Source organism: Strongylocentrotus purpuratus, unplaced genomic scaffold, assembly GCF_000002235.5.
Source record: "Strongylocentrotus purpuratus isolate Spur 01 unplaced genomic scaffold, Spur_5.0 spur5_scaffold_3, whole genome shotgun sequence".
NCBI lineage: Eukaryota > Metazoa > Echinodermata > Echinoidea > Camarodonta > Strongylocentrotidae > Strongylocentrotus > Strongylocentrotus purpuratus.
Genome location: NW_022145609.1, coordinates 31,151,704 through 31,160,791, shown reverse-complemented (window position 1 = coordinate 31,160,791; position 9,088 = coordinate 31,151,704).

The window sequence follows — 9,088 nt, the reverse complement described above, 5'->3', positions numbered from 1 at the left end:
GGTCTTACCTCCTACAGGTATTCATTTATACACCGAGTATAAGGCATCAATAATTGTGGTAAATTGCTTTGATGAAGTCAAAAAGGCAGTGGAAAGGTTCGAACTCGGGATCCTATTATCGGAAAGCATGCGCTCTACCAATCTTGAAAAGCCACATGCACATGAATGTGCATATAGCGCGAATTCCTGTATATACTTGTACAGGTTCGACAGATGACCCCCCTTGATCGACGTTCATGATCACAAATAAAATACTATCATATATATACAAATAATGTCCCCATAGCCCTGTCTAATCGTGGTTACTACAGTGTCCTCTTGTTTCGAGTTGCAAGTGCTTAAATAACGTAGGCATTGTAATAATTACTAAAGCCAATATCAGTTAACTATAATAACTATAATAAGTTATGATTAAAAGTTATATTTCGAGTTATATAGCGCCAATTTTGGATGATTAGCGCTTTACAATGATATTATTAACCCGGTCATAGGAAACAATGCAAGCCAGCGCACATTGTGTGCACCATCTCAACTCCCTGGGGAGCAATCCTCCTAAGCGGCTCATGGGCATTGAGAAGATCTTGTACATGAGGGGTCTTACCTCCTACAGGGTATTCATTTATACACCCGAGTATAAAGCATCAATAATTGTGGATAAATTGCTTTGATGAAGGTCAAAAAGGCAGTGGGAAAGGTTCGAACTCGGGATCCTATTATCGAAAGCATGCGCTCTACCAATCTTGAAAAGCCACATGCACATGAATGTGCATATAGCGCGATTCCTGTATTACTTGTACAGGAAGTCGGACAGATGACCCCCTTGATCGACGTTCATGATCACAAATAAATACTAATCATATATATACAAATAATGTCCCCATAGCCCTGTCTAATAGTGGTTACTACAGTGTCCTCTTGTTTCGGAGTTGCAAAGTGCTTAAATAACGTAGGCATTGTAATAATTACTAAAGCCAATATCAGTTAACTATAATAACTATAATAGTTATGATTAAAAGTTATATTTCGAGTTATATAGCGCCAATTTGGAATGATTAGCGCTTTACAATGATATTATTAGCCCGGTCATAGGAAACAATGCAAGCCAGCGCACATTGTGTGCACCATCTCAACTCCCTGGGAGCAATCCTCCTAAGCGGCTCATGGGCATTGAGAAGATCTTGTACATGAGGGTTCTTACCTCCTACAGGGTATTCATTTATACACCCGAGTATAAGCATCAATAATTGTGGATAAATTGCTTTGATGAAGGTCAAAAAGGCAGTGGAAAGGTTCGAACTCGGGATCCTATTATCGGAAAGCATGCGCTCTACCAATCTTGAAAAGCCACATGCACATGAATGTGCATATAGCGCGAATTCCTGTATATACTTGTACAGGACGTCGGACAGATGACCCCCTTGATCGACGTTCATGATCACAAATAAAATACTAATCATATATACAAATAATGTCCCCATAGCCCTGTCTAATCGTGGTTACTACAGTGTCCTCTTGTTTCGGAGTTGCAAAGTGCTTAAATAACGTAGGCATTGTAATAATTACTAAAGCCACTATCAATTAACTATAAGTTATGATTAAAAGTTATATTTCGAGTTATATAGCGCCAATTTTGGATGATTAGCGCTTTACAATGATATTATTAGCCCGGTCATAGGAAACAATGCAAGCCAGCGCACATTGTGTGCACCATCTCAACTCCCTGGGGAGCAATCCTCCTAAGCGGCTCATGGGCATTGAGAAGATCTTGTACATGAGGGGTCTTACCTCCTACAGGTATTCATTTATACACCCGAGTATAAAGCATCAATAATTGTGGATAAATTGCTTTGATGAAGGTCAAAAAGGCAGTGGGAAAGGTTCGAACTCGGGATCCTATTATCGGAAAGCATGCGCTCTACCATCTTGAAAAGCCACATGCACATGAATGTGCATATAGCGCGAATTCCTGTATATACTTGTACAGGAAGTCGGACAGATGACCCCCTTGATCGACGTTCATGATCACAAATAAAATACTAATCATATATATACAAATAATGTCCCCATAGCCCTGTCTAATCGTGGTTACTACAGTGTCCTCTTGTTTCGGAGTTGCAAAGTGCTTAAATAACGTAGGCATTGTAATAATTACTAAAGCCAATATCAGTTAACTATAATAACTATAATAAGTTATGATTAAAAGTTATATTTCGAGTTATATAGCGCCAATTTTGAATGATTAGCGCTTTACAATGATATTATTAGCCCGGTCATAGGAAACAATGCAAGCCAGCGCACATTGTGTGCACCATCTCAACTCCCTGGGGAGCAATCCTCCTAAGCGGCTCATGGGCATTGAGAAGATCTTGTACATGAGGGGTCTTACCTCCTACAGGGTATTCATTTATACACCCGAGTATAAAGCATCAATAATTGTGGATAAATTGCTTTGATGAAGGTCAAAAGGCAGTGGGAAAGGTTCGAACTCGGGATCCTATTATCGGAAAGCATGCGCTCTACCAATCTTGAAAAGCCACATGCACATGAATGTGCATATAGCGCGAATTCCTGTATATACTTGTACAGGACGTCGGACAGATGACCCCCTTGATCGACGTTCATGATCACAAATAAAATACTAATCATATATATACAAATAATGTCCCCATAGCCCTGTCTAATCGTGGTTACTACAGTGTCCTCTTGTTTCGGAGTTGCAAAGTGCTTAAATAACGTAGGCATTGTAATAATTACTAAAGCCAATATCAGTTAACTATAATAACTATAATAAGTTATGATTAAAAGTTATATTTCGAGTTATATAGCGCCAATTTTGGATGATTAGCGCTTTACAATGATATTATTACCCGGTCATAGGAAACAATGCAAGCCAGCGCACATTGTGTGCACCATCTCAACTCCCTGGGGAGCAATCCTCCTAAGCGGCTCATGGGCATTGAGATCTTGTACATGAGGGGTCTTACCTCCTACAGGGTATTCATTTATACACCCGAGTATAAAGCATCATAATTGTGGATAAATTGCTTTGATGAAGGTCAAAAAGGCAGTGGGAAAGGTTCGAACTCGGGATCCTATTATCGGAAAGCATGCGCTCTACCAATCTTGAAAAGCCACATGCACATGAATGTGCATATAGCGCGAATTCCTGTATATACTTGTACAGGAAGTCGGACAGATGACCCCCTTGATCGACGTTCATGATCACAAATAAAATACTAATCATATATATACAAATAATGTCCCCATAGCCCTGTCTAATCGTGGTTACTACAGTGTCCTCTTGTTTCGGAGTTGCAAAGTGCTTAAATAACGTAGGCATTGTAATAATTACTAAAGCCAATATCAGTTAACTATAATAACTATAATAAGTTATGATTAAAAGTTATTTTTCGAGTTATATAGCGCCAATTTTGGATGATTAGCGCTTTACAATGATATTATTAGCCCGGTCATAGGAAACAATGCAAGCCAGCGCACATTGTGTGCACCATCTCAACTCCCTGGGAGCAATCCTCCTAAGCGGCTCATGGGCATTGAGAAGATCTTGTACATGAGGGGTCTTACCTCCTACAGGGTATTCATTTATACACCCGAGTATAAAGCATCAATAATTGTGGATAAATTGCTTTGATGAAGGTCAAAAAGGCAGTGGGAAAGGTTCGAACTCGGGATCCTATTATCGGAAAGCATGCGCTCTACCACCAATCTTGAAAAGCCACATGCACATGAATGTGCATATAGCGCGAATTCCTGTATATACTTGTACAGGAAGTCGGACAGATGACCCCCTTGATCGACGTTCATGATCACAATAAAATACTAATCATATATATACAAATAATGTCCCCATAGCCCTGTCTAATCGTGGTTACTACAGTGTCCTCTTGTTTCGGAGTTGCAAAGTGCTTAAATAACGTAGGCATTGTAATAATTACTAAAGCCAATATCAGTTAACTATAATAACTATAATAAGTTATGATTAAAAGTTATATTTCGAGTTATATAGCGCCAATTTTGAATGATTAGCGCTTTACAATGATATTATTAGCCCGGTCATAGAAACAATGCAAGCCAGCGCACATTGTGTGCACCATCTCAACTCCCTGGGGAGCAATCCTCCTAAGCGGCTCATGGGCATTGAGAAGATCTTGTACATGAGGGGTCTTACCTCCTACAGGGTATTCATTTATACACCCGAGTATAAAGCATCAATAATTGTGGATAAATTGCTTTGATGAAGGTCAAAAAGGCAGTGGGAAAGGTTCGAACTCGGGATCCTATTATCGGAAAGCATGCGCTCTACCAATCTTGAAAAGCCACATGCACATGAATGTGCATATAGCGCGAATTCCTGTATATACTTGTACAGGACGGTCGGACAGATGACCCCCTTGATCGACGTTCATGATCACAAATAAAATACTAATCATATATATACAAATAATGTCCCCATAGCCCTGTCTAATCGTGGTTACTACATAGTGTCCTCTTGTTTCGGAGTTGCAAAGTGCTTAAATAACGTAGGCATTGTAATAATTACTAAAGCCAATATCAGTAACTATAAGTTATGATTAAAAGTTATATTTCGAGTTATATAGCGCCAATTTTGATGATTAGCGCTTTACAATGATATTATTAGCCCGGTCATAGGAAACAATGCAAGCCAGCGCACATTGTGTGCACCATCTCAACTCCCTGGGGAGCAATCCTCCTAAGCGGCTCATGGGCATTGAGAAGATCTTGTACATGAGGGGTCTTACCTCCTACAGGGTATTCATTTATACACCGAGTATAAAGCATCAATAATTGTGGATAAATTGCTTTGATGAAGGTCAAAAAGGCAGTGGGAAAGGTTCGAACTCGGGATCCTATTATCGGAAAGCATGCGCTCTACCAATCTTGAAAAGCCACATGCACATGAATGTGCATATAGCGCGAATTCCTGTATATACTTGTACAGGAAGTCGGACAGATGACCCCCTTGATCGACGTTCATGATCACAAATAATACTAATCATATATATACAAATAATGTCCCCATAGCCCTGTCTAATCGTGGTTACTACAGTGTCCTCTTGTTTCGGAGTTGCAAAGTGCTTAAATAACGTAGGCATTGTAATAATTACTAAAGCCAATATCAGTTAACTATAATAACTATAATAAGTTATGATTAAAAGTTATATTTCGAGTTATATAGCGCCAATTTTGAATGATTAGCGCTTTACAATGATATTATTAGCCCGGTCATAGGAAACAATGCAAGCCAGCGCACATTGTGTGCACCATCTCAACTCCCTGGGGAGCAATCCTCCTAAGCGGCTCATGGGCATTGAGAAGATCTTGTACATGAGGGGTCTTACCTCCTACAGGGTATTCATTTATACACCCGAGTATAAGCATCAATAATTGTGGATAATTGCTTTGATGAAGGTCAAAAAGGCAGTGGGAAGGTTCGAACTCGGGATCCTATTATCGGAAGCATGCGCTCTACCAATCTTGAAAAGCCACATGCACATGAATGTGCATATAGCGCGAATTCCTGTATATACTTGTACAGGAAGTCGGACAGATGACCCCCTTGATCGACGTTCATGATCACAAATAAAATACTAATCATATATATACAAATAATGTCCCCATAGCCCTGTCTAATCGTGGTTACTACAGTGTCCTCTTGTTTCGGAGTTGCAAAGTGCTTAAATAACGTAGGCATTGTAATAATTACTAAAGCCAATATCAGTTAACTATAATAACTATAATAAGTTATGATTAAAAGTTATATTTCGAGTTATATAGCGCCAATTTTGAATGATTAGCGCTTTACAATGATATTATTAGCCCGGTCATAGGAAACAATGCAAGCCAGCGCACATTGTGTGCACCATCTCAACTCCCTGGGGAGCAATCCTCCTAAGCGGCTCATGGGCATTGAGAAGATCTTGTACATGAGGGGTCTTACCTCCTACAGGGTATTCATTTATACACCCGAGTATAAAGCATCAATAATTGTGGATAAATTGCTTTGATGAAGGTCAAAAAGGCAGTGGAAAGGTTCGAACTCGGGATCCTATTATCGGAAAGCATGCGCTCTACCAATCTTGAAAAGCCACATGCACATGAATGTGCATATAGCGCGAATTCCTGTATATACTTGTACAGGAGTCGGACAGATGACCCCCTTGATCGACGTTCATGATCACAAAAAAAATACTAATCATATATATACAAATAATGTCCCCATAGCCCTGTCTAATCGTGGTTACTACAGTGTCCTCTTGTTTCGGAGTTGCAAAGTGCTTAAATAACGTAGGCATTGTAATAATTACTAAAGCCAATATCAGTTAACTATAATAACTATAATAAGTTATGATTAAAAGTTATATTTCGAGTTATATAGCGCCAATTTTGATGATTAGCGCTTTACAATGATATTATTAACCCGGTCATAGGAAACAATGCAAGCCAGCGCACATTGTGTGCACCATCTCAACTCCCTGGGGAGCAATCCTCCTAAGCGGCTCATGGGCATTGAGAAGATCTTGTACATGAGGGGTCTTACCTCCTACAGGGTATTCATTTATACACCCGAGTATAAAGCATCAATATTGTGGATAAATTGCTTTGATGAAGGTCAAAAGGCAGTGGGAAAGGTTCGAACTCGGGATCCTATTATCGAAAGCATGCGCTCTACCAATCTTGAAAAGCCACATGCACATGAATGTGCATATAGCGCGAATTCCTGTATACTTGTACAGGAAGTCGGACAGATGACCCCCTTGATCGACGTTCATGATCACAAATAAAATACTAATCATATATGTCCCATAGCCCTGTCTAATCGTGGTTACTACAGTGTCCTCTTGTTTCGGAGTTGCAAAGTGCTTAAATAACGTAGGCATTGTAATAATTACTAAAGCCAATATCAGTTAACTATAATAACTATAATAAGTTATGATTAAAAGTTATATTTCGAGTTATATAGCGCCAATTTTGGATGATTAGCGCTTTACAATGATATTATTAGCCCGGTCATAGGAAACATGCAAGCCAGCGCACATTGTGTGCACCATCTCAACTCCCTGGGAGCAATCCTCCTAAGCGGCTCATGGGCATTGAGAAGATCTTGTACATGAGGGGTCTTACCTCCTACAGGGTATTCATTTATACACCCGAGTATAAAGCATCAATAATTGTGGATTTTGATGAATTGCTTTGTGAAGGTCAAAGTGAAGGCAGTGGATGAAGGTTCGAACTCCTCATATCGGAAAGCATGCGCTCTACCAATCTTGAAAAGCCACATGCAGTGAATTCGAATTCCTGATATATTATGTACAGGACGGTCGGACAGATGACCCCCTTGATCGACGTTCATGATCACAAATAAATACTAATCATATATATACAAATAATGTCCCCATAGCCCTGTCTAATCGTGGTTACTACAGTGTCCTCTTGTTTCGGAGTTGCAAAGTGCTTAAATAACGTAGGCATTGTAATAATTACTAAAGCCAATATCAGTTAACTATAATAACTATAATAAGTTATGATTAAAAGTTATATTTCGAGTTATATAGCGCCAATTTTGGATGATTAGCGCTTTACAATGATATTATTAACCCGGTCATAGGAAACAATGCAAGCCAGCGCACATTGTGTGCACCATCTCAACTCCCTGGGGAGCAATCCTCCTAAGCGGCTCATGGGCATTGAGAAGATCTTGTACATGAGAGGGTCTTACCTCCTACAGGGTATTCATTTATACACCCGAGTATAAAGCATCAATAATTTGTGGATAAATTGCTTTGATGAAGGTCAAAAAGGCAGTGGAAAGGTTCGAACTCGGGATCCTATTATCGAAAGCATGCGCTCTACCAATCTTGAAAAGCCACATGCACATGAATGTGCATATAGCGCGAATTCCTGTATATACTTGTACAGAAGTCGGACAGATGACCCCCTTGATCTTGATCGTTCATGATCACAATAATAATAATCATATATATACAAATAATGTCCCCATAGCCCTGTCTAATCGTGGTTACTACAGTGTCCTCTTGTTTCGGAGTTGCAAAGTGCTTAAATAACGTAGGCATTGTAATAATTACTAAAGCCAATATCAGTTAACTATAATAACTATAATAAGTTATGATTAAAGTTATATTTCGAGTTATATAGCGCCAATTTGATGAATGAGCGCTTTACAATGATATTATTAGCCCGGTCATAGGAAACAATGCAAGCCAGCGCACATTGTGTGCACCATCTCAACTCCCTGGGGAGCAATCCTCCTAAGCGGCTCATGGGCATTGAGAAGATCTTGTACATGAGGGGTCTTACCTCCTACAGGGTATTCATTTATACACCCGAGTATAAGCATCAATAATTGTGGATAAATTGCTTTGATGAAGGTCAAAAAGGCAGTGGGAAAGGTTCGAACTCGGGATCCTATTATCGGAAAGCATGCGCTCTACCAATCTTGAAAAGCCACATGCACATGAATGTGCATATAGCGCGAATTCCTGTATATACTTGTACAGGAAGTCGGACAGATGACCCCCTTGATCGACGTTCATGATCACAAATAAAATACTAATCATATATATACAAATATGTCCCCATAGCCCTGTCTAATCGTGGTTACTACAGTGTCCTCTTGTTTCGGAGTTGCAAAGTGCTTAAATAACGTAGGCATTGTAATAATTACTAAAGCCAATATCAGTTAACTATAATACTATAATAAGTTATGATTAAAAGTTATATTTCGAGTTATATAGCGCCAATTTTGATGATTAGCGCTTTACAATGATATTATTAACCCGGTCATAGGAAACAATGCAAGCCAGCGCACATTGTGTGCACCATCTCAACTCCCTGGGGAGCAATCCTCCTAAGCGGCTCATGGGCATTGAGAAGATCTTGTACATGAGGGTCTTACCTCCTACAGGGTATTCATTTATACACCCGAGTATAAAGCATCAATAATTGTGGATAAATTGCTTTGATGAAGGTCAAAAGGCAGTGGGAAAGGTTCGAACTCGGGATCCTATTATCGGAAAGCATGCGCTCT